Source organism: Schistocerca serialis, chromosome 6 (assembly GCF_023864345.2).
Source record: "Schistocerca serialis cubense isolate TAMUIC-IGC-003099 chromosome 6, iqSchSeri2.2, whole genome shotgun sequence".
NCBI lineage: Eukaryota > Metazoa > Arthropoda > Insecta > Orthoptera > Acrididae > Schistocerca > Schistocerca serialis.
In genome coordinates this window covers 136201292-136227169 of record NC_064643.1, presented here as the reverse complement: position 1 = coordinate 136227169, position 25878 = coordinate 136201292, and the positions used below count along the sequence as shown (strand labels likewise).

General features: G+C 43.3%; 1 protein-coding gene and 1 pseudogene across 1 annotated transcript in view; one reads left to right on the top strand and one right to left on the bottom strand.

Moving 5' to 3' along the window:
• LOC126485103 (breast cancer anti-estrogen resistance protein 3 homolog) overlaps window positions 1-25878 on the bottom strand; it is a 1126433-nt gene that overhangs the window by 496667 nt on the left and 603888 nt on the right. The window lies entirely within an intron of this gene.
• Window positions 4312-4429, top strand: LOC126485446 (5S ribosomal RNA; annotated as a pseudogene).

Sequence of the window (25878 nt, the reverse complement as noted above, 5' to 3'; positions counted from 1 at the left end):
AAAAGGGACTGCTCACAGACACACACACACACACACACACACACACACACACACACAGACGGCTTCCAGGTGCAGCAGACCGCGACCTGCTGGCTGTAACGACCCGGCTATACACCGTAGAACCTCACTCAATTCCTCACCGCGTGTAACATCTCCTGCCATTCCTTACATGAATCTGGGAGCTTTCCTTCGCATTTCCTTCTCCCCACAGCCTCCCCCTTGAATCATCAGTTTATGTGGCGTGGGAGGGGGGGGGGGGGGGAGGGATGACGGAGGGTAAATGCGCCAGCTTACAGGATGCGGCGCGTAAACCCGGCCAAGTGAAACTTTTTTTTAAAAACCAAATTTACTTAAAACAAAATACAAATGAAAATGAAAATCCTTTAGCATATAAGTAGTGGTATCTTTCAAGAGTAACATTATTTTATTTAACCCCTTCTGCGGTAATGACCACCTCCAATCCTGTCCTGAAGCTATCGCACGCTCTATTTAAAACAGCGCTGTCCATATTCGCGAATGCTGCCTCAATAGCGGTGCGTAGAGGTGCGACATTACGGTGCCGCGTCTTATTGGTAACTCTTTCGACTACGCTCCAAACATAATAGTCGAGAGGGTTCAAATCCGGGCTATTTGGGAGGCAGAACTCTTTGACCAGAACATGTCAACGTTATCCGAGAGCCAGTTTTGGGCTAACTTGCTCGTGTGAGGTCCTCCTCTGGCATCCGACACATTGTACGCTCGCTGACTTTCAATACTGACGCCAATTTCCTCAGCAATTGCTCCGGGTCCTCAGAAATCAACGCCTGGTCCTTTTCGATGACGGCCACATTCCGTGACACGGGTTTGCCCGAATGAGGTTTCCTCGCCCGGTTAGCGGAACCTTCTCCACACTCCTCCCAAGCATTATACTTGGCCACAATATCGTAAACAGTTGATCTCGGGTACCCGAAGAATCGAACTATTTCAGTGGGAGAAGGCTTTCGATAATCGCGGCTCTTCGGTTGTACTCCGTACTTGTCCGTAACATCTCGGCCATTTTGAGGTTGTGACTGTTTAATCAGTGCCTATGGCTTTCAAAAATGTCAATCGCGACCTCCAACAGAACTACGATATGGCGCGAAATTCAAATTGAAATTTGTCCGCAATTAAGCGCCAGATCCCGTATATGCGACTGACAAAAGAGCACTTCAATAGCACTAATAACGGCGTCATTTCACATTTTCCACTGCTTTAGTTCACAATTGCCTCAACTCGACCTTTGCCATTAAGTTTGACAAGTCTGTGAAGCTATTGTGGGCGAATGGTGCTTCAAACGTAGCAAAACTAGCCAAGGGGCTTCGGATTCTGTACCCTGGTATGATGTACGTCACATGCGTACGCAAAGTTGCAGAAGAGGTGCGATTAATTTACGCTCATGAGGAAAAATGAATTTCTTGTGGCAAGAAAATCTATGTGAAAGTTCCATTGCGGGTGCAGAGATTCAAGCAAAAAACCATTCACTGCCTCGATCAGCCTGTTCATACATGATGGGTTTCTTAGTTTAATGGTGGTGGTGGTTAGTGTTTAGCGTCCCGTCGACAACGAGGTCATTAGAGACGGAGCGCAAGCTCGGGTTAGGGAAGGATTGGGAAGGAAATCGGCCGTGCCCTTTCGAAGGAACCATCCCGGCATTTGCCTGAAACGATTTAGGGAAATCACGGAAAACCTAAATCAGGATGGCTGGAGACGGGATTGAACCGTCGTCCTCCCGAGTGCGAGTCCAGTGTGCTAACCACTGCGCCACCTCGCTCGTTTTGGTTTAATGGTGCTGAGTATTATTGCACCAACTACACCTGAATAAAGACAGTCTTTAGTAAGCTTGATAGCGATGGATCAAGTGTTATGAAAATTGTGAAAGACGTCTTCGTAGATACCTTGTCTGGAAACTTGGCATACTTCAACGCAAACTTAAAATAAATAATAATAATAATAATAATAATAATAATAATCCATCACACGGATGGAAGCTACAGCTACTAAACTGTGTGACTCCCTGGATATTGTGCGACATGTGCACAGTGAGTCAGCTCGAACTGGTGGTCATGTGGCTGACAAACTAAACAACAAATTGCTATGTGTTCTCCAGCGGAACCCTGGATATTCTACAATGTGCAAAAGTAGTGAGTCTTTCTGGGAACGCCACAACATTTGAAGACAGTGAACCAAAGCTGGCTCTGCAACGACCCTGCCGCTTCCATATAGGCTCCAGTGACGTCCTATGATGCGGACAGGAGCTTTTCCAAGTACAAAACTATCCTCGGCGAGCCGGCCGAAGTGGCCGTGCGGTTCTGGGCGCTACAGTCTGGAGCCGAGCGACTGCTACGGTCGCAGGTTCGAATCCTGCCTCGGGCATGGATGTGTGTGATGTCCTTAGGTTAGTTAGGTTTAATTAGTTCTAAGTTATAGGCGACTTATGACCTCAGAAGTTAAGTCGCATAGTGCTCAGAGCCATTTGAACCATCCTCGGCGATAACCGAAGATCTTCGAAAACGGAAAACCTGGAAATGCACCTTGCGATCCAGTGCTGCTCTCCAGGAACTGAGGAGTAACAGCACTAGTTAACTAGTTTGGAATACTTTAAACAAGTGGTGTGCAGTAGGAAAAACATGGTTTTATTGTCTGGATATGTGTATTTGTTTTGACTATACTTCGTGTTTTTTTCACACACATGGAGACATTTCAGAAATAAGTGCTAGTTAGTTTCAAACACTGCAAAAGGTAACATTATATTCAATTTGTTCAGAAGTGAATTTTTTATTACGTTCTACAAAAAAATCAGTAAGAATGTTTTTGAATAAACTTCTATAAAGTCATATTTAATTTTTTGAAGATCGCATTTATACAGGATGCTCAGAAACAGTGTGAAAAGCTTCCAGGGTAGGTTGTGCTGAGAGATAATTGTTAAGAAACAAATTCGATGCGTTGCGCCTCTTCCGGTTTAATCAGCATTGAAGTTAGCCAATCAGGTCGTTTCCTGTGCATATTCAAGCGGCCTGCCAGAGACGGTGACGCCAAACTGTGCTTCCTTTGGTTTCCTTAAAAGGAAGAAATGTGGCTTTTGCTCGCCCAGCTTTAATTTATCACTTCCGAAACAGGCAGCTTTTAACTGGTAATGAGCACATGAATAAGTGGAAACTCGCGGACCAACGTTTGTGCATTACCGAATTTTAGCGACTGCAGGTGCTTGAATTTGCGGTCACAATGACGTAATTGGCTAACTTCAATTCTAATTAAATTGGAAACAACGCAACATATCGAATTTTTTACTTAACAATTATTTTTCAGCACAACCTTTCCTCAAAACACTTAAAAGCTATTCACACTGTTTCTGACCAGCCTGTATAAGTTTTAAGTCATAAACGCTCGCATATTTCGCTGTCTCTTAAGTCATTAAAATCCAAGCCCTATTGATAACCAAGGTATGTAGAAGCAGTTTCACTCCGGAACTTCCTTTACTTAAATTACTTAGTAAAGCTCAGCATTTCAGCGAAAGAGAAGACGCTGTCCATTCCGTTCAACTGCTATTCCAAGTCCTTTGCTGTCTCTGACAGACCTACAACATCAAGTTGGTCTCATCTACCAAGACTTTAAACTGAAATAGAGTTCTGCTTAACTCTATATTAAGGCGCAACTTATCATAGCGATTTGCAACAGCCACAACAGTGGCTTATTTTTGTTCCACGATACCGTCCCATTTCGTTCTGTATGGGTCTCAGTCACATAAGCTGCTTCTTTGGAGTATCAAATTTTGTCTCATTCTCTTCGCATTTTTGTCCTGACATGCAATGCTGTGAATTCTTCCTATTCCTTCCAGGACTGTGACGAGGTGGTTCCGGAGTGGAACGTTTTGTGGATGGTCAAAATCCAGTCTTCTACAACCAACATCGCGCCAGGTCATCCACAATTAGGAAAAATTTGTCGCATTGAAGGCGAAAATGTAAACAAGAGCTAGAACCATCAGCAAGTCTCGTGGTTGCATCTTGATTTTCCCGAGATTATAATTAAAACCCTCAGACTTAAAAAAGAATGCAAAAAATTCCATTTCAAACGTAAGTAGGTGCTGACAGTGTGAATATTACCGAACTATCAGTATAGCAAGTCATGGTTGCAAAATACTTACCGAATTCTTTACATAAGAATGACAAAACTCTTAGAAGCCGACATCGGGGAAGATCGGTTTAGGTTCCGGAAAAATTTAGCAACACGCGAGGATATATTGACCATACGACTTCTCTCGGAAGAAAGGATAAGGAAAGGCAAACATACGATTATGCCAACGGCCTTGCCGCACTGGTAACACCGGTTCCCGTCAGATCACCGAAGTTAAGCGCTGTCGGGTTGGGCTAGCACTTGGATGGGTGACCATCCGATCTGCCGAGCGCTGTTGGCAAGCGCAGTGCACTCAGCCCTTGTGAGGCAAACTGAGGAGCTACTTGATTGAGAAGTAGCGGCTCCGGCCTCGTAAACTGACATAAGGCCGAGAGAGCGGTGTGTTGAACACCTGTCTCTCCATATCCGCATCCAGTGACGCCTGTGGGCTGAGGACGGCACGGCGGCCGGTCGGTACCGTTCGGCCTTCATGGCCTGTTCGGATGGAGTTTAGTTTAGTTTTAAAACCTATGTTTATAGCATTTGTAGACTTAGAAAAAGATTTTGACAATGTTTACTGGTATATCTCCTTGAAATTCTGAAGCGAGCAGGGGTAAAATACATGCAGCGAAAGGCTATTTACAGCTTTTACAGACAGTAGGTGGCAGTTATAAGAGTTGAGCAACTGGAATAGGTACCAGCGATTGAGAAGGCAGTGACACAGGGTTGTAGCCTTCCCCAGATGGCCGGCCATGTGGCCGAGCGGTTCTAGGCGCTTCAGTCCGGAACCGCGCTGCTGCTACGGTCGCAGGTTCGAATCCTGCCTCAGGCATGGATGTGTGTGATGTGCTTAGGATACTTAGGTTTAAGTAGTTCTAAGTCTAGGGGACTGATGACCTCAGATGTTAAGTGCCATAGTGATCAGAGCCATTTGAAGCTTCCCCCTATGTTATTCAATCTGTACACTGAGCAAGCAGTAAAGAAAACAAGAGAAAAATTTGGAGTAGGGATTAAAGTTCAGGGAAAAGAAAAAAAAAACTTTGAAGTTTGCTGATGCCATTTTAATTCTGTCAGAAACAACAAAGGGCTTGGAAGAGCAGTTGAACGGAATGGACAGAGTCTTGAATGGAGGACATCCGATAAACGTCAACAACCGCAAAACAAGGATAATGGAATGTAGGCGAATGGAATCAGGCAATGGTAAGGGAATTAGATTGGGCAATGAGACACTTAAAGTAGTGGTTGAGTTTTGGTATTTGGACAGCAAAATAAAACTGATGAAAGCAGAAGCAGAGAGGATATCAAACGTAGACTGGCAATGGCACGAAAAATGTTTATTAGAAAGAGCAGATTGTTAACGGTGAATATAGATGTAAGTGTTAGGAAGTCTTTTCTGAAGGTATTTGTTTGGAATTTAGCCATGTATGGAAGTCAAACATGGACGATAAACAATTTAGACAAGAAGAGAATAGAAGCTTTTGTAATGAGCTGCTACAAAAGAAATCTGAAAATTAGATGGGTAGATCACATAACTAATGAGGAGGTACTGAGCAGAACTGAGGAGAAGAGAAATTTGTGGTACAACCTAGCTAGAAGAAGGGATGTGTTGAAAAGACACATTCTGAGACAACAAGGGATCACCAATTTTGTACTGGAGGGAAGTGTGGGGGGTAAAAACTATAAAGGGAGTCAAAGAGATGAACACAGTAAGCAGATTCAGAAGGGTGTAGCTTGCAGTAGTAACTCGAAGATGAAGACGTTTGCACCGGTTAGAATATATACTGTCTCCCTAAATAAAGAGACTTATTTCTGACAGTATACAGTAGGGGGATGCAGAATTTATGGGTGTACAGATCAGTGTTGAGCAATCAACAGGAAAGAAGAGTGGCAAAGGCAGTTCCTTCAGAGGTGGATTTGGTCCTGTCATGGTCGCCACTTTATGATATAATAAAATAATGGTATAAATGATAATAAAATATTGAAATGCGTGGCTTTTTGAAATGTATTGAATTAAGGAGATTAACTTTTTGGCATGAATGACAAGCACAATATGCTGAGCTATGCCTGGAAATAAGTTCGTATTAGTTCATATTATTTTGCAGGGGGGAAGTAGTTACTTTCTCCACTGTAGATCTGTGCTTACCCTTCTTTGTAATGCTACGTTTGGTCGCCGTGTTCACCTTCGAAGTTTTGATCGTGTTCCCATTGAGCTTATCGGATCTTCGTGATTTTCCAAAGTACACAGGTGGGCTTCAGTTTTTGTAATTATCTTACTATTTGAAATAACAACTCACACGACCTTTCTGTTAATAAAACAATACTGTATTTTTCTAAACGGAGCACATATGGAATACACACTCCTCACTTATTCATTGTTGTTGTCGTTTTGGTCTTCAGTCCTGAGACTGGTTTGATGCAGCTCTTCATGCTTCTCTATTCTGTGCAAGCTTCTTCATCTCCCAGTACTTACTGCAACTGAATCTGCTTAGTGTATTCATCTCTTGGTCTCCCTCTACGATTTTTACCCTCCACGCTGCCCTCCAATGCTAAATTTGTGATCCCTTGATGCCTCAGAAGATGCCCTACCAATCGGTCCCTTCTTCTAGTGAAGTTGTGCCACAAACTTCTCTTCTCCCCTATTCTATTCAATACCTCCTCATTAGTTACGTGATCTACCCATCTAATCTTCAGCATTCTTCTGTAGCACCACATTTCGAAAACTTCTATTCTCTTCTTGTCCAAACTATTTATCGTCCATGTTTCACTTCCATACATGGCTACACTCCATACAAATACTTCAGAAACGACTTCCTGACACTTAAACCTATACTTGATGTTAACAAATTCCTCTTCTTCAGAAACGCTTTCCTTGCCATTGCCAGTCTACATTTTATATCCTCTCTACTTCGACCATCATCAGTTATTTTGCTCCCCAAATAGCAAAACTCCTTTACTACTTTAAGTGTCTCATTTCCTAATCTAATTCCCTCAGCATCACCCGACTTAATTCGACTACATTACATGATCCTCGTTTTGCTTTTGTTGGTGTTCATCTTATATCCTCCTTTCAAGACACTGTCCATTCCGTTCAACTGCTCTTCCAAGTCCTTTGCTGCCTCTGACAGAATTACAATGTCATCGGCGAACCTCAAAGTTTTTATTTCTTCTCCATGGATTCTAATACCTACTACGAATTTTTCTTTTGTTTCCTTTACTGCTTGCTCAATATACAGATTGAATAACATCGGGGATAGGCTACAACCGTGTCTCACTCCCTTCCCAACCACTGCTTCCCTTTCATGCCCATCGACAATTATAACTGCCATCTGGTTTCTGCACAAATTGTAAATAGCCTTTCGCTCCCTGTATTTTACCCCTGCCACGTTTAGAATTTGAAAGAGAGTATTCCAGTCAACATTGTCAAAAGCTTTCTCTAAGTCTACAAATGCTAGAAACGTAGGTTTGCCTTTCCTTAATCTTTCTACTAAGATAATAGCGACCATGGAGAAGAAGTAAAAACTTTGAGGTTCGCCGATGACATTGTAATTCTGTCAGAGACAGCAAAGGACTTGGAAGAGCAGTTGAACGGAATGGACAGTGTCTTGAAAGGAGGATATAAGATTAACATCAACAAAAGCAAAACGAGGATAATGGAATGTAGTCAAATTAAGTCGGGTGATGCTGAGGGAATTAGATTAGGAAATGAGACACTTAGAGTAGTAAAGGAGTTTTGCTATTTAGGGAGTAAAATAACCGATGATGGTCGAAGCAGAGAGGATATAAAATGTAGACTGGCAATGGCAAGGAAAGCGTTTCTGAAGAAGAGAAACTTGTTACCATCGAGTATAGATTTAAGTGTCAGGAAGTCGTTTCTGAAAGTATTTGTATGGAGTGTAGCCATGTATGGAAGTGAAACATGGACGATAACTAGTTTGGACAAGAAGAGAATAGAAGCTTTCGAAATGTGGTGCTAGAGAAGAATGCTGAAGATAAGGTGGGTAGATCACGTAACTAATGAGGAGGTATTGAGTAGGATTGGGGAGAAGAGGAGTTTGTGGCACAACTTGGCTAGAAGAAGGGATCGGTTGGTAGGACATGTTTTGAGGCATCAAGGGATCACAAATTTAGCGTTGGAGGGCACCGTGGAGGGTAAAAATCGTAGAGGGAGACCAAGAGATGAATACACTAAGCAGATTCAGAAGGATGTAGGTTGCAGTAGGTACTGTGAGATGAAAAAGCTTGCACAGGATAGAGTAGCATGGAGAGCTGCATCAAACCAGTCTCAGGACTGAAGACCACAACAACAACAATAGCGACCCCAAAATGGCGGTCTGCAGTTACTCGCTAAAAATGGCGTGCTTCTCACTCGTTCAGTAGCTGAGCGCGAACGTTCCTTCCTCCTACTGGTACAAGAAAATCTCCTCTCTCTTTTAACAACTGAAAATCAAAAACACATGACGGTAGGCATAGGCTCTATGATGGGCTACCGCTTCATCTTCTCTCTTTGCCATTAAAGAAGACGAAAACATAAAAGAAATGCAAAAGGTTTTTCACAAGTAGCATGGAAAGCCGCATCAAATCAGTCTTCGGAATGAAGGCCACATCAGCAATAAAAACGACAACAATAATCGAAACTGTATGTGTAGTCCTCGCGGTGGTTCTCAAGGACCAGTGGCAGCCAGAAAAGAAACACAGTGAACGGCGGCTGGCTGCCTCTCTCTCTCTCTCTCTCTCTCTCTCTCTCTCTTTCCCCTGGGGCGACGGCGCGGGTCTATTATTCCTTGCCTCTGCAGGCCACGTCACACGAGACGCAGCGGCGCCCCAGCCCAGCCCAGGCCGTATAAAAAACGCCCGTTGAAGCCCGATGTCGCAGCTGACGCCACGCCCAAAGGATCGCAGATGTCTACTGCCGGCCGTGTAGGGGTAGGATCAACCAGGTTGTAAGCGCAGCTGCTGCGCCACCCAACGCCTCGCTGCCTACACTAAGTGCCCATTCACATGTTCCTAGACGAGTGAGCGCACAACAGTAATCCGCGGAGTTTTGCAGACTGTCTGAACTCGCTATCCCCGTCTTGCTGCTGCGTGTTGCAGATCTACACTAAGGGGACAAAAGTCATTGGATATTGATATGCACATATGCAGATGGCGCTAGTGCCGCGTACACAACGTGTAAAAGGGCAGTGATTGGCGGAACTGTCATTTGTACTCAGCTGATTCGTGTGGAAAGGTTTTCGACGTCATTATGGCCACACGACAGGAATTGAGAGACTTTGAATGCGGCATCGTACTGGAAGCTAGAGTAGGGTGGCCAAATTATTTTCGATGAAAACCGGGACACATTCACCCGGGTGCCAATGGACACCTCATTCCACATGTACCTACGTTTCTTAATTTTAAATATTAATGTTTTGTTGATACATTTTGTTAACCCTATTATTATGACTAACAAGAGGATACAAAAGATTGATATAATCTAGATTATCTGTATAATTAATTACATTTAATAAACGTGTACAGTAATAAAGAAATGTATTACGATTTTACAAAATTTTACAGCCATTCAACTTTTAATCAATTAATTTTAACATGAGCTTTAATATTACTGAGCACTTGTAGATGGAATTGACTGTCCTTGGAGAAAAGGGTATTTTTCACAGCCTCCAGCCTTCTTGATCATGTCTTTGTTCTTTGAGACACAGTGATAAAACTCGGCACAATCCATTTTGTAGTTGTACAGGATCTGCAGGATTGCTTCAAGAGAGTCCACCTCCATTCTGTTTCTTTCATCAGCCCACTGGATGTTCATGAACGAAAATATTCTTTCCACATTGGCATTATGGACTGGGATTGCAAATAAATACCTTGCAATTATTACCAACTCAGAGTAATGCTGAAGACAGTCATGGCTTTTAAAAGAACTCACCCACTTCTCATGACATTCCAATGGTGTTTTTTTTTTCGTCATCCCACTTGTGAAGACTTTCTTCAACAAAATTTGTCAGTATGCCGAACTGGTCAAAGAGAATGGAATCATCGATTTCAATCTCTTTACTCTTCAAATAAGAAACTGTCTCTTCAACACTTTGCCATTTTGGCACTCTCTTCAGTAACATCCAATCAAACACCGGCGATGAGGGTAAATATGAGGCGCTCCATTTGCTGAGATATTGTACACAAGTGTCATAAAACTTGTTAACTTCTTCTCTAAAACTCCTTTCCGCTGCTTCTGATACTTCTGCTCTTTTAAGGACAGATTTAACATTAAAAGAAATGAACTGCTGTTCTCTCCTCTTAGTAACAGTTTCCAGAGTATTATTCAAAACATAATTTACCTCTATTACACTTTTCGTGCTTCCCTCAATTTCCCTTATCCCATGCTGCAAAGTGCTAAGCTGACTGTGAATGAACCATAAGTAGACTTCACCTAAAGGGTTACTGAAAAACTGAACCAATATTTTGGGGGCTTCGTCTTCATTTAGGAAAAAATCTTTTAACGGTTCAAACAGGCGGATTACTCTTTCAACTGCTGGAAACCAGCGAGTTTTCGAGTGACGCATTACATTCATATATTCCGTTCCCACATAATCACAGAACTCCTTAAGCCTCTCTGTTCTAACAGTATATATGTCAAAGTGTGAGTGTACCTTCATGACGATAGTTTCAACATCACAGCTTAAACTGTCAGCAGATGTCTGCACGCTATTGTGTAAAATATGTGCAAGGCACCCTATGCCTTCAATGTTTTCATGCAATGTTGCCTTTAATTTGGTAAATTCGTTGCATTTGCCTTGTCTTTTTAAACCACCAAAGTTTGTGTTGGTGTTGTCTCCACAAAATGCCACACATTTATTTTTCTCAAGATCAAACATTTCGATAGTATTCATACAAAATCTTGAAATTTCGTCAGATGTTTCATTTGGTAGGGAACTCACTTTCAAAAGTTTGGTCTGAATTCCCTGATTAATATCGAAAAACTGAACAACAAACGGAAATATTTTAGTGGCCTTATGATTGCTGACATCAGTGGATATCCCGTAGAAAGAAGACTTTTTGATGTATTCGAGGCTTTCCTTTACACTCTGGTGAGCAATATCTCCTTTCACTAAGGCTGACACTTTAGTTCTTGCTGAACTAAACTTTTTTGCAATGGAAGAATCATCAAACATAATGCTGTTAAGCTTATTAGTACAATCACTAGATATATAAGTTTGGTGATGTTTTACCGTGTGGTAGGCTAGTGTAAGCTCGGCTGCTCGAACTTTCGTCTCTTCACTTGACTGATGTTTCACAAAATGATTTTGTAGAGTTTTATTGCAGCTCGGTGCACTGTATCTGTTAATGTGTTTCTTTAACCTGATGTGATCAACTATGTCGGAACGTCCACCATGACTTATACTAATAAAACAGTTACATGCGGAACACTGTGCTTCGTAATCAAAACGACCTTTCTTAATGAAATTCCATTCCTTGGAATAACAGTCGCTGAACTTGCAGGCACGTTTCGGCATTGCGTTTCACAGTACTGCAGCAATAATACCACTAATATGAGAAAAAACTATTGCAGTTTGTCTGACAAAACATCAACTACTACACTGTTCTGACAATAAGTGTGTAAGTGGCGCGACAATCGGACGGTTTCATAGCTCTGTTACAATAATACAACTTACTACTTGTTGGCCAAAGTACCGCTCAAAGTAAATTATTGCCTGAGTGTATCAATACTGGTACTGCGATTACTAGTATGGGACAATGGAGGTTTTAACAAATAAGCTAAAATATATTAATTTCTTGTGTTCTATTTCCTTTAATATAGCGAAATACCAAAAATTTGAGAAAGTTTCACGAAATGTATTTAAGAACTGAATTCCGGAACTTTTGAGCGTCCCGAAACAAATTTTCGGTACACCGGAACACAGGGATGAAAACCGGGACAATACCGGTTTTCCGGGACGTTTGGTCACCCTAAGCTTGACGCATGGGGCGTTCCATTTCGGAAATCGTTAGGAATGCAATATTCCGACATCCACAGTGTCAAGACTGTGCCGAGAATACCAGATATCAGGACTTGCGTCTCACCATTGATAACGCAGTCCGACAGCCTTCACTTAACGATCGAAAGCAGAGGCGTTTGCGTAGAGTATCAGTGCTAACAGACAAGTAACACTGCGTGGAATAACTGCAGAAATCAATGTTGGACCTACGATGGACGCATCTGTTACAACAGTGGGGCAAAAGTTGGTTTAATGGGCTATAGCAGCTGAAGTCCGACGCGGATGCCTTTGCTGACAGCACGACATCGTCTGCAGCGCGTCTCCTTGGCTCGTGACCATATCGGTTGTACCGTAGACGACTGGAAGGCCATTGTCTAATCAAATGAGTCCCGATTTCAGTCGGTACAAGGTGATCGTAGGGTTCGAGTGTGGTGCAGACCCGACGATGCAATGTAGACAGATTGTTAATAAGGCAAGCTGGTAGTGGCTCCATAATGGTAGGGGCTGTGTTCACATGGGGCAGACTGGGTCCTCTAATCCAAGTGAACCGAGCACTGACTGGAGATGCTACTTGGAGACCATTCGTAGCCATTCATGGACTTCATGTACCCAAACAACGATGGAATTTTTATGGATGACAATGTGCCATGTCACTGGGTCACAATTGTTATCAACTGGTTTGAAGAATGTTCTTGACAGTTCTAGTAAAGGATCTGGCCACCCATAGTACATTTATGGTACATAATCGAGAGGTCACCTTGGACACAAAATCCTGCACCAGCAACACTTGTACAATTACAGTTCGCTATACAGCCATCACGACTCAATATTTCTGCGCGGGACTTTCAGTGACTTGTTAAGCCCATGCCACGTCGAATTGCTGCACTGCACCTGGCAAAAAGAGGTCCGACACGATATTAGGACGTACCCCATTACTTTTCTCACCTCAATGCACAGTATCTCGTCAAAAGTATCCGGACACCAGTCAGTGGACATCAAAGTGAGCTGTGCCAACACTTCGTCTTTATGCCGGATTGAACTCTGCTGGAGACACTTTCCATTAGGTATCTGAATGTCTCCAGAGAAATGGCAGCCCACTTTTCCTCGAGAGTCGAAGCCAGAGGAGGCAGTGATATTGGACGCTGAGGTGATCCTTTGGGTTCAGGTCGGGACTCTGGGAAGCCCAGTACATATCAGGAATGCTACTATCCACAAACCATTGCCTCATGGCAGGTCACATTGCCATGGCGATGCTAACAGCCGTCACCTCGTCTCCGACCTGTTCCTCTACTGTACCCCATATACAATAATGCAAATTGTGTTCATATTCTTCCATACTTCGCATTTCTTAAACTCAATAAGGGGGCCACAACCTAACCATAGAAGACACTGCCATGCCGTAACATCACCTCCTCCTTACTTCACTACACGGTTGGCAGGTACAGTTGTCCAGGCATTCGACAAACACGAAACCACAGGCTATGGTGTTGTTCATTACTCGAAATCAATCGTGTCCTGTCATCCACTGTCCATTGTCGTTGCTCTTCACACAACCTCAAGCGCCCTTTAGCACTGACTACTGAAATGTGTCGCTTATGGGGAGGTGCCCGGCCACTGTTACCCAGTCTTTTTAACTGTCCACACGCAGTCGTTAGGCTACCTGGACTAATTGCATCTCTTTGGAACTCAAAGAATAATTCCTTTCGCTAATATCTTGAGATTTAGTTACACCCATCCCACGCAATGCTCGACGCTCTACATCTGCATCTACATTGATACTCCGCAAGCCACCGTACGGTGCGTGGCGAGCAGTACCCAGTCCCAATACTAGTTATTTCCTTTCCTGTTCCAATCGCAAATAGAGCGATGGAAAAACGACTATCTGTGCGCCTCGGTATGACCCCTAATTTCTCGTATCTTATCTTCGTGGTCCTTACGCGCTATGTATATTGGCGTCAGTCGAATCGTTCGGCAGTCAGCTTAAAATGCCGGTTCTCTACATTTTCTGAACGGTGTTTCTCGAAAAGAACGTCGCCTTCCCTCCAGGGATTTCCATTTGAGTCCCCGCTCCATCTCCGTAACAAATGGTTTAGATGGCTCTGAGCAATAGGGGACTGAACAGCTGAGATCATCAGTCCCCTAGACTTAGAACTACTTAAACCTAACCTAACCTAAGGACGTCACACACATCCATGCCCGAGGCAGGATTCGAACCTGCGACCGTAGCGGTCGCGCGGTTCCAGACTGAAGCGCCTAGAACCGCTCGGTCACCCCGGCCGGCTCTCCGTAACACTTACGTGTTGTTCTAACCTACCAGCAACAAATATAGCAGCCTGTCTCTGAATTGCTTCGATGTCTTCCTTCAGTCCGACCTGGTACGGGTCCCAAACACTCGAGCAGCACTCAAGAATAGGTCCCAGTAGCGTCCTATACGCAGTCTCCTTTACAGGTGAGGCACTCTTTCGTAGAATTTTCCCAATAAACCGAAGCTGGCCATTCACCTTCCCTATCACAGTTTTTACATGCTCATTCCGCCTCATATCGTTTTGCAACGTTACGCCCAGACCTTTAAACGACTTGACCGTGTCAAGCAGGACACTAATAATATTGTAACCGAACATTACATGTTTGTTCTTCCTTCTCATCCGCATTAACTTACACTTTTCCACTTGTAGAGCTAGCTGCCATTCATCATACTAACTGGATATTTTGTCTAAATCGTCTTGCATCTTCCTACAGTCACTCAACTTCGACTCCTTACGTACACCACTGCATCATCAACAAACAACGGCAGATTGCTGCCCATCCCGTCCGCCAAATCATTTATGGATACAGAGAACAATAGTGGTCCTGTCACACTTCCCTGCGGCACACCTGATGATACCCTTGTCTCTGATGAACAGATGCCGTCGAGGACAGCATACTGGGTTCTATTATTTAAGAAGTTTTCGAGCCACTCACATATCTGTGAACTTATTCCATATGCTCTTACCTTCATTAACAGCCTGCAATGGGACACCGTGTCAAATGCTTTCCGGAAATCTATAAAGATGGAATCTGCTTGTTGCCCATCATGCACAGTTCGCAATAGATCATGTGAGACAAGGTCAAGCTGAGTTTCGTACGAACGATGCCTTCTAAAACCGTGCTGATTCGTGGACATAGACGTTCCCTGACTGTCCGTATATGAGCTCTGCCTAATTTTCCTTCGCGTTTTCACTTCAAAACTACATCACCAGTAGTCGACGTGGGTAACTTTAGAAGGGCTATAATGTGTCTGATGGATTTGTTACTCAGGTTGAATCCTGTGACTAGTCACACTCGAAGTCACTGAGATTTCCTACCAGCCTCATTTCCCGGTCACTGCTTCTCTGCTGAGAACACAGTACTCCCCATTTCCTTTTATACTGGTGGTCTGCCTCTCGTAGCATGTAGTTCCGCATTACAATGGAGTGTCCGGATACTTTTGTTGAGACAGTGTATATCGGTGCCTGTAAGTGCGTACGACGCTACACGAGTGCTTCCGGTTGAAGCCGAAGCGTTCAGTCACTTGTCTGCGGTGAAGACGCGTGGAACTGTGCATTGCACAGCTCCAGCGGCGCGCTGACTAAGTGATTTCGAGAAGAAGACAAAATGTGCTACCTCGGTGCAATGAGCATGCGGGTGTGTTAATTGCACAGCACGAAGTGATGCCGTGTCGTATCAGGAGTACATATACAGGGTGCCCGAAAAGACATTCCCTGATTACATAAATTGATAACTCAGGCTAGAAGTAAGAAACAAATATGAAACTTGTGTCGAATTGTTTACAACTATCAAAGTTTTTTTTCTGTTTTAGGTTCGCAGTACGTAAGTAGTGAATGAGGTGCAGTGCCCAAGAAGCCATGTTAACCAATCAGGAGAAGGCACAGTGTGTCCTGTGGTACCATGGGACACGATCACCAACCACAGTGCAGAGACACTTCCAGACAACATTTGGAAGGAATCCACATGATGTCAAGAGCATTAAAGCCTGCAATGAGAAGTTCAAGAACACAGGATCGGTTGCTTGGTCTGGTCGACCAAGAACTACAGCAGACAGGGCGGACGCTGTAAGGCAGTCTTTTCTGCGAAGTCCGAAGAAATCGGTACGCAGGGCCTCACGCGAATTACAGATGCCAAAAAGCTCTCTCCATGACATTTTACACAAACGTTTATTGTTTCGTGCATACAAAGTGCAAATCTTTCAGGCCTTGTTGCCCAATGACAGCACACGTCGATATGACTTTGCGGTCGAAATGGTATCACGTATTGAGGACGATGATGGTTATCTCAGACGAATTGCCTTTTCCGACGAAGCGATCTTTTTTGTCAGTGGGGTAGTGAATCGCCATAATATGCGCATTTGGGGTTCACAACCCCCTGGCGAGGTCATGGAGTGCACCAGAGGCAGTCCAAAGGTGAATGTTTTGTGCGCGCTATTGCACGATCGAATTATCGGGCCATTCTTCTTCGCTGAGGCTACCATCACATCTGCAGTGTATCTGGACATGTTGCAACTGTATGCTGTTCCTCAGCTGGTTCATTATCACCCCAATGTCTTGTTTCAGCAAGACGGTGCACCGCCTCATTGGGGTTTGGACGTCAGTGCCTATCTCGATATGACCTTTCCTGGGCGATGAATTGGTCGTGATGGGCCAACGGTTTGGCCTCCACGCTCTCCTGACATAACCCCATTAGACTTCTTTTTATGGGGTTATGTCAAGGACGAGGGCTACCGAACACGTGTACCAGATCTTGAAACCCTGCGGCAACGGATAACCACAGTCGTTGAATCGATCCCTCCAGTGATGTTGGCTAATGTGTGGACGGATATTGAATATCGCCTAGATATGCTACGTGCTACCAAGGGTGCTCATGTGGAAGTTAACTGATGTGTGAAAAAAACTTTGATAGTTTGTAAAAAATTAGACACCAGTTCCATATTTGTAACTTACTTCTAGCCTGAGTTATCAATTTTTGTAATCGGGGAAAGACTTTTCGGACACCCTGTATTACAACAGGGACAAACGTAATACAACATCGACCAAAAATTGTTCTAGTTTGAAGAATGTGGGCCTCAGACGACAGTGGATCAATTTAAAAAGATAATAAAATCTCTATGTTCGCCACACTGCCGAGAAAGACAAGTCACTGAGATCTCAAAAACAAGTGGTGCTAGAAGTGAGAATGTTTATAGATCCCAAATAAATTTTTTTTTGACAGGCTGCGTTTTACCTGTGGTATGGAATCTCAGAGTAGCTGATAGCTTGTCGGAAAACGTATTTGCTCTCCTTATCACAGTGTCCTGTTTCGTTAATTACAGTTGCACACGTTCTGTGAGATTGGGTAATTATCCTCGCTCATCCTCAGTTAATTTCGAAACGACTATTCGTTGGAGAAATGTCAAGCTTCCCGTCTCCTATCACTTGCGCATCTATCTCTTCCACCCAAAATAACTGTTTTATTCTCTTCGTAATTTCCACTGTCATGGCATATACCGCAACGGCCGGAGAGAGGGTAAAAACGACGGCTGCTTTCCTTCTAATACTCCACGCCACGTACTTTGTGGAGCAACTAAGCACACGCACCATTTCCCGTTCGCTTTAGCGGGAGTTCTGTTGCGCCCTTTTACGAGCTCAGTGTGAAAAGTAATGAGATTTATTTTTTACTTCCCAAAGTTTTCAGCGATATTGTCGCCTTCAAAATAGTTCTCTTCGGCAGCTATAGACCGGCAGGGTCGGTGTTCCCAGTCCTGGCAGCAGCGCTGAATCGCTTCACCTGGTAGGGCCTTTAACATGTCCGTCAGGTTCTTTTGAATGTTCTCCAGCGTACCAAAATGACGTCCTTTTAAGACATTTTCCATTTTCGGGAAAGAAGGAAGTCACAAGGACTAACAAGGGGAGGCCGCCAATTGTGAAATTCAGATTCGATTCATACTGCGCATGATAAAAGCTCATGGCCAGAGATGTAATGTGGCAAAGCACCAAGATGCATTTCTCAGCCGTTGTCGAGAAAATCGACAGTTAAAAGAAACCGTTGCGGTGAAATACTCTCTACGATTAATAATTTTCTACAGCGTCGTGGCGCAGCGGTAAGCCCTTGGGTTCGTAATCCGAAGGTCGCCGGATCGAATCTCGCGCCATTCAACTTTTTTTTATTATTTGTTTTTTGTAATTCAAATGTATATACACAATTATGCATATAATAAGCTGTTGAAAGTCGTTTGTCGTGGAAAAATAATACTTGAAATAAAACACAATATCACAAATAATATTCAAGTGGATACAATTTATTGAAAAGTTCGGTATACACTCGCACATAATTAACAATTAGTGACCAGAAGTAGCTGGAGTATCGCACGAACCAGAGTGATAGTTATCATTGAGACATGGAAAGCGGAAAACAGCACGACATCGAGCACATCTGATAAACGATGCGTTTTTACAAGAACAATTGTTTTTTAAATTATCTGTTGGGAAACACACCTGACTGACATTCTGAAAAATTGTTCCATCGTTCGTCAGGTTTGATGCGTACCACGCATATCGTATCATATCGGCAAAAATAGGAGAAGACAATTGGTGGTGGACGATGGATTGGATTTTTATACAGTCGTCTCTGGAGTTGATGTCACGGTTTCGCTCGATTAAAAAAGCACAATTTTAAAGGCGCTTGACCAAATTTTTTACCTGCCGGTAAAAATACACGTCACACGGTTGGACGAGAAGAGTTCACTTTGGAGGAATGACTTTTATAGTGCACGTTGGTAACTTCTTATCGTCCTGGAACATCTCATCGTATAACGACGGGTTCGTTTGCCCACCCCAAGAGTCGATCAGAAGGAGTAATTCTTTCTTTTGTACGTATGGTTGCAAAGCATTACGCAAGAAGTCCATGAACAAACCCGTTGTTAGTTTACCGGATTTGGAGGATGTAATAACAACGTTGGTATACTTCTTGGCGTACTCGTCGACTGTCTTCTGTACTGTGGGTCCAAACGTACCTGTGGACTCTTGGAGGCATACGAAAACAAGAGGCAAGACTCGTCCAGACATCGTGATTGAATATTGTGCCGTATACGAATGCGTCACCTTGTTCATGTCGTGGCGGGTTACCAGGACAGCCTTTGACCCATATATATATATATATATATATATATATATATATATATATATATATATGTGTGTGTGTGTGTGTGTGTGTGTGTGTACATTTGAATTACAAAAAACAAATAATAAAAAAAAGTTGCATGGTTCGAGATTCGATCCACGACACTGTATAAAATTATTGATCGTGGAGAGTATTTCACCGCAACGGTTTCTTTTAACTGTCGATTTTCTCGACAACGGCTGAGAAGTGCATCTTGGTGCTTTTCCACATTACACCTCTGGCCATGAGCTTTTATCATGCGCAGTATGAATCGAATCTGAATTTCACAACTGGCGGCCTCCCCTTGTCAGATCAGGTGAACAGGGGTGGTGTGGCACAACAGGAATGCCTTTATGAGGACAAAAATTCCGTGATGGAATGGAAGTGGCCGCCCGACATAGGACATTGTCATGATAGAGCATCCACTTCTCTGCACTGTCCGGTCTCACTCCATCACCTTTTCCTGAGCCTTTCAAGGACATCTTTGGTAAACACTTAGTTGACAGTTTGTCCTGCAGGAACAAATTCCTCAAGCATGATACCCCTACTGCTAAAAAACGAATTCAGCTTTGTTTTGATCTTTGATTTACTCATTCGAGCTTTCTTCGTCCGAGGTGATGTCTCATTGTGCCACTTCTCACTATGCCACTTTGTCTCAGGATCGTACTCAGACACCCAGGATTCGTCACCTGTGATCACGCGACTGAGCCAATCGTGCTCATTGGCAGTCCTCTCAAGAAGATCAACGCACACGTTTCTTCGAGTGTCCTGCTCAGTTGTGAGGTTTTTCCGGCACCATTTTGTCATAAGCCTTCCGCATGTGCAAAACTTCGCTCAAAATTTAATGTACAGCTAAAGTGTTTTAAGCTTAACAGATCGCCCGTCACCCTTATTGTCAAACATCAGTCTAATCTCACAAGAGCACGTACACACTCGACGTTTTCGTCGGATTTTGAAGTTGAAGGTCTCCCAAAGCGAGGTTCGTCTTCACAGCGTTCTCGGCCTTCCAAAAATGTTTTGTGCCAGCGAAAAACCTGTGCTCTTGACGAGGAATGTTTCCCACAGACCTGTTTCAACTTTTTGAGTGTTACGCTCGCTGTGTCCCCAATTTTCACACAAAACTTGATGGCATAACGTTGCTCTAAATTCAGCTGTCCCATTTTCGTAACACACAACTTCATTGACGGCGCTCTCAAAAATCATGTGATGGCTTTAAAGAGCTCAACTCAGAATAAGGATCTGGAAGGTTTGGAAACACCGGCCTACAGAAGTGGAACAAAACAGCGTTGCCAGATTGCACAAAATGTTGTCAGTGTTAATACTATTCTCACACACTCCTCGTAGGAACGCGTAAATGTCAGGCAGGCTGTAATTATTGTTGTTGTTGTTGTGGTCTTCAGTCCTGAGACTGGTTTGATTCAGGTCTCCATGCTACTCTATCCTGTGCAAGCTTCTTCATCTCCCAGTACCTACCGCAACCTACATCCTTCTGAATCTGCTTAGTGTATTCATCTCTTGGTCTCCCTGTACGGTTTCTTCCCTCCACGCTGCCCTCCAATACTAAATTGGTGATCCCTTCATGCCTCAGAACATGTCCTACCAACCGATCCCTTCTTCTAGTCAAGTTGTGCCACAAACTCCTCTTCTCCCCAATTCTATTCAATACCTCCTCATTAGTTATGCGATCTACCCATCTCATCTTCAGAATTCTTCTGTAGCACCACGTTTCGAAACCTTCTTTTCTTTTCTTGTCCAAACTACTCATCGTCCATGTTTCACTTCCATACATGTCTAGACTCCATACAAAAACTTTCAGAAACGACTTCCTTACACTTAAATCTATGCTCGATGTTAACATATTTCTGCAACCGCGGCCAGCAGTCAATACTAGACTGTCTTACAGGCGCGGCAGAAAACTGACTGCACAGCAAGAGAGTGCAAATAAGCACACCCACTACAGAGAATTAGTGAACTGTGGAGTTGAAAAAGGGCAAAAGGCAACAGAAGGACAATACAACTCTCCTGTTTTCGTTTATCGAACTTCTATGCCGTACGGCCTACTGTCAACGAACAGTGTTACGAGGAATGAAACTTTCACTCCGTAGCGTTTCGCGGGTTAAATTTAAAACTTCCTGGCAGATTAAAGCTGTGTTCGGTCCGGCACACCGTTTTAATCTGCCAGAAAGTTTTAAATCGGCGCAGCCTACGCTGTGGAGTGAAATATTAATTCTGGAAACGACCCCCAGGCTCTAGGTAAGTTCGCTTTCCGCGATATCCTATCTTCGAGGGAGAGGCAGTTCAGCAGAAGGACCGTACCGAGGGCGTGCTGAAGAAGGCCACTACCAAACCCTCAGGCGCAGAGGGGGCAGAAAAACTGACCATAAAAAAGCCCCAGAAATAAAGACCGATTAATAAATTACCAGGAGAGGTACGTGAGCTCTTGCTGCCGCCGTGTTCCGTTCTGCTGCCTACGAGAAGAGGCCATTCACTTGGCACTCGATTGTAAACGCTCGCTGGTGACACAGTGAATTATTTGAGCTTCAGCGCTTCAAACTATTTGATAGACTAATAAGCGAAATGAATAACAGGTATCACACAATTCATCTGGCTTTAATTTCCTTTCGGTAAACAAATGAAACCTCCATATCTCACCTTAAAAAATGTGCAGCTGATTTTGATGCCAAATTTAGCAGAGATATTGACGCGGCGAAGCTAATTGACGGAACAGGTGCTTTCAGCTTTCAGGTGAAAGAGCCGATAATGAGCATTGACAGGGCTTCCCATCCGAACATTCGGAGGTCTTGAATCAAGGTGTGTGTTTAAAGATGCTAATCCAAACATCGAGATAGCTTTGAGAAACTTGATCGTTGAAATGGCTCTGAGCACTATGGGACTTAACATCTGAGGTCATCAGTCCCCTAGAACTTAGAACTACTTAAACCTAACCAACCTAAGGACATCACACACATCCATGCCCGAGGCAAGATTCGAACCTGCGACCGTAGCGGTCGCGAGGTTCCAGACTGAAACGGCTAGAACCGCACGGCCACAACGGCCGGCGAGAAACTTCATGACAGGGCTACTGGCTACAGCGTCTTGTCAACACAGTGTGGGAAAATTGAAAACTATAGAAAAACTACTTAAGAAGGTGTGTATGGGAGAGGTAGACTACCAGATTTAGCTGGCTTGAAGACGGACCGCGACACAGTTGCTGAATTTGCCTTCAGTGGTCTGATCACGTTTATTTCGCTCAAAGCAAGGAAATAAAAAGTAAAATTATGATATAACACAACTGGTAAGGGATAATTTCTCAACTCTTTATTACAGCTTTTCCTTTTATTTATGATTAATAATATAAGCAAAACGATTCAAGTAAGTCAACAAAAATTTGTCTGAAACATGAGGATCAAATAATATCTGTTCATTAGTTTGCATCATACTAAAGAAATGAACAGAAGCCGTCGTAAGAATAAGATATAGATTTAGTTTACTTTCAGATTTTTACAGAGTTTGATTGGATTGAAGAGTTTCTAGATAACAGAACGCAGCATGTTATTCTCAATGGAGAGAAGTCTTCCGAAGTAAGAGTGATTTCAGGTGTGCCGCAGGGGAGTGTCATAGGACCGTTGCTATTCACAATATACATAAACAATATACATAAATGACCTTGTGGATGACATCGGAAGTACACTGAGGCTTTTTGCAGATGATGCTGTGGTGTATCGAGAGGTTGTAACAATGGAAAATTGTACTGAAATGCAGGAGGATCTGCAGCGAATTGACGCATGGTGCTGGGAATGGCAATTGAATCTCAATGTAGACAAGTGTAATGTGCTGCGAATACATAGCTACAATATAGCAGGTCAGCAACTGGAAGCAGTTATTTCCACAAATTATCTGGGAGTACGCATTAGGAGTGATTTAAAATGGAATGATCATATAAAGTTGATCGTCGGTAAAGCAAATGCCAGACTGAGATTCATTGGAAGAATCCTAAGGAAATGCAATCCGAAAACAAAGGAAGTAGGTTACAGTACGCTTGTTCGCCCACTGCTTGAATACTGCTCATCAGTGTGGGATCCTTACCAGATAGGGTTGATAGAAGAGATAGAGAAGATCCAACGGAGAGCAGCGCGCTTCGTTACAGGATCATTTAGTAATCGCGAAAGCGTTACGGAGATGATAGATGAACTCCAGTGGAAGACTCTGCAGGAGAGACGTTCAGTAGCTCGGTACGGGCTTTTGTTAAAGTTTCGAGAACATACCTTCACCGAAGAATCAAGCAGTATATTGCTCCCTTCTACGTATATCTCGCGAAGAGACCATGAGGATAAAATCAGAGAGATTAGAGCCCAAACAGAAGCATACCGACAATCCTTCTTTCCACGAACAATACGAGACTGGAATAGAAGGGAGAACCGATAGAGGTACTCAAGGTACCCTCCGCCACACACCGTCAGGGGGCTTGCGGAGTATGGATGTAGATGTAGAAATTTATAATTTATTTACTACAACGATATGCTTAATTTTTGCGCGTAATATCTGCATTAATATAGGTAATTTAAGTATTATTTTTCAATAATGCTTCATTGCTACTAAATTTGCTTTCAAAATTGAACAAAATTGGTAAATCTCTCAATCTCTGCAAAGGTTATTCAGATAAATTTTTGTTAACTTACTTAAATCATTCAATAAAGGAACGTGTTTCGGTGAACGAACTTCATCTTCAGGCTACAAGATGAAGACTGCGCCGCGAAAGGCGTTGCTTTATTGAATAATAGCCACAAATTTTCGTTGATTTAGTTAATTTAATGAAGTAACGTATTTCAAGGCACAGTCTTCATATGAAAAAGAGGTTGGTTCCTCGAAACACGTTGCTGTACAAAATGATTCAAGTAAGTCAACAAAAATTTGTCTGAATAATCTTTCCAGGTCCGGGGCTCGTGGTCTCGTGGTAGCGTTCTCGCTTCCCGAGCACGGGGAACCACGTTCGATTCCCGACGGCGCCAGGGATTTTCTCCTGCCCTGAGATGACTGGGTGTTGTTGTGTCGTCGTCCTCATCATTATTCATCCCCATTACGGTTGGAGGAAGGCAACGGCAAACCACCACCATTAGGACGGCGGTGCGGGTCTACCGCATCGTTCCTCTACCCTCTGTCAAGAAGCTTGGGACTTCATTTCCATTTTCCAGTCTTTTCAGAGATTGATGGATTTAGCATTTTTTTTTAAATTTTGAAATCAAGTTTAATAACAATGAAGCATTACTGAAAACTATTTAACTAAATAAAAAAAATTGTGACGGTTAGCTGTCTTTGAATATCCTCTTCATGTTTTCGAAACAGTCACAGTAGATTCAAAGTTAATATGGCAGGTGAATAAGACAGCCATCCAGTTGCAGTAAATGGTTGCTTTTAGTTAACGTTAACCATGGTTTCAACGGATTTAAACCCGTCTTCTTCAGAAGGACAAGAAACAAACCACACTTTAGCAAACAGTCAGCTAGTAAAGCGATCTAACATTTCCACATGAAATGTGTCGGCAACGATCAATACATCCATTTGTAAAAGTTAAGTCCCCTAAAATCAAGGGCTTGTCACACCAGTGAAGTCAATGACATAAAAAGCCGGAGCAATGTTAAGAGCTACGTGCCGACTCTATGGCAAATGGCTGGCTGTCTTATTCACCTGCTGTTCTGTAACCGTTGCTGAAGTGCAGCCATGTTCAAAATAGTGAAGTTAACACGGCTTTAAATTGTTGCTAAACCGGCGTAGAAAAAAAATTGCAGAAGGTAGTTTTAAGGGAGGACGGAAGGAGGGGGGAGGGCGGTAGGGGTCGGGTGGACGGGCGTAGCTTCTGTGCTTCTGTGACTGCTGAAAAGTAGGACAGACAGGCAGAATTACAACTTTGAGGGTGGGTATTAAGTCGTGGCTGGATAGCTCACTGAGGAAGAAACTGGCCTTAATTACCAGATCAACTCTTCCTCCCTCACCCCCCCCCCCCCTCACTCTCTCCAAAGGCTCGCCAGTCATTCTGCGAGCAGAGCAGCACACGTTCCCGGGCGCCGAACAGTGGTGGTGTGCTTGATGCGTATCTCGTTTTACTCGCTACTCGATAACCACAGCTACGGTGGATTTATTGGACTTTCAAACTTGTCTGCAGCAGCGATTCTGGAACATGCGAAATGATGCGGCAGAAAGTGCGTCCAACTTTTCCGAAAGTATTTAATCACCTTCTTTGGTCTGCATTAATGGGGAATGCAGTGTGGAATTCGTCGAGGGATCATCAAGCTTCTGAACTCCTAGTGTCGTTTACGGGAGGAAGAACAATATTTTAATCTCTAAAAATGGATTTGTCTCAGGCTTCAAGAAGAATATAATAATTCCAATCCCAAAGAAAGCAGATGTTGACAGATGTGAAAATTACCGAACTATCAGTTTAATAAGTCACAGTTGCAAAGTACTAACGCGAATTCTTTACAGACGAATGGAAAAACTGGTAGAAGCGGACCTCGGGGAAGATCAGTTTGGATTCCGTAGAAATGTTGGAACACGTGAGGCAATACTAACCATACGACTTATCTTAGAAGAA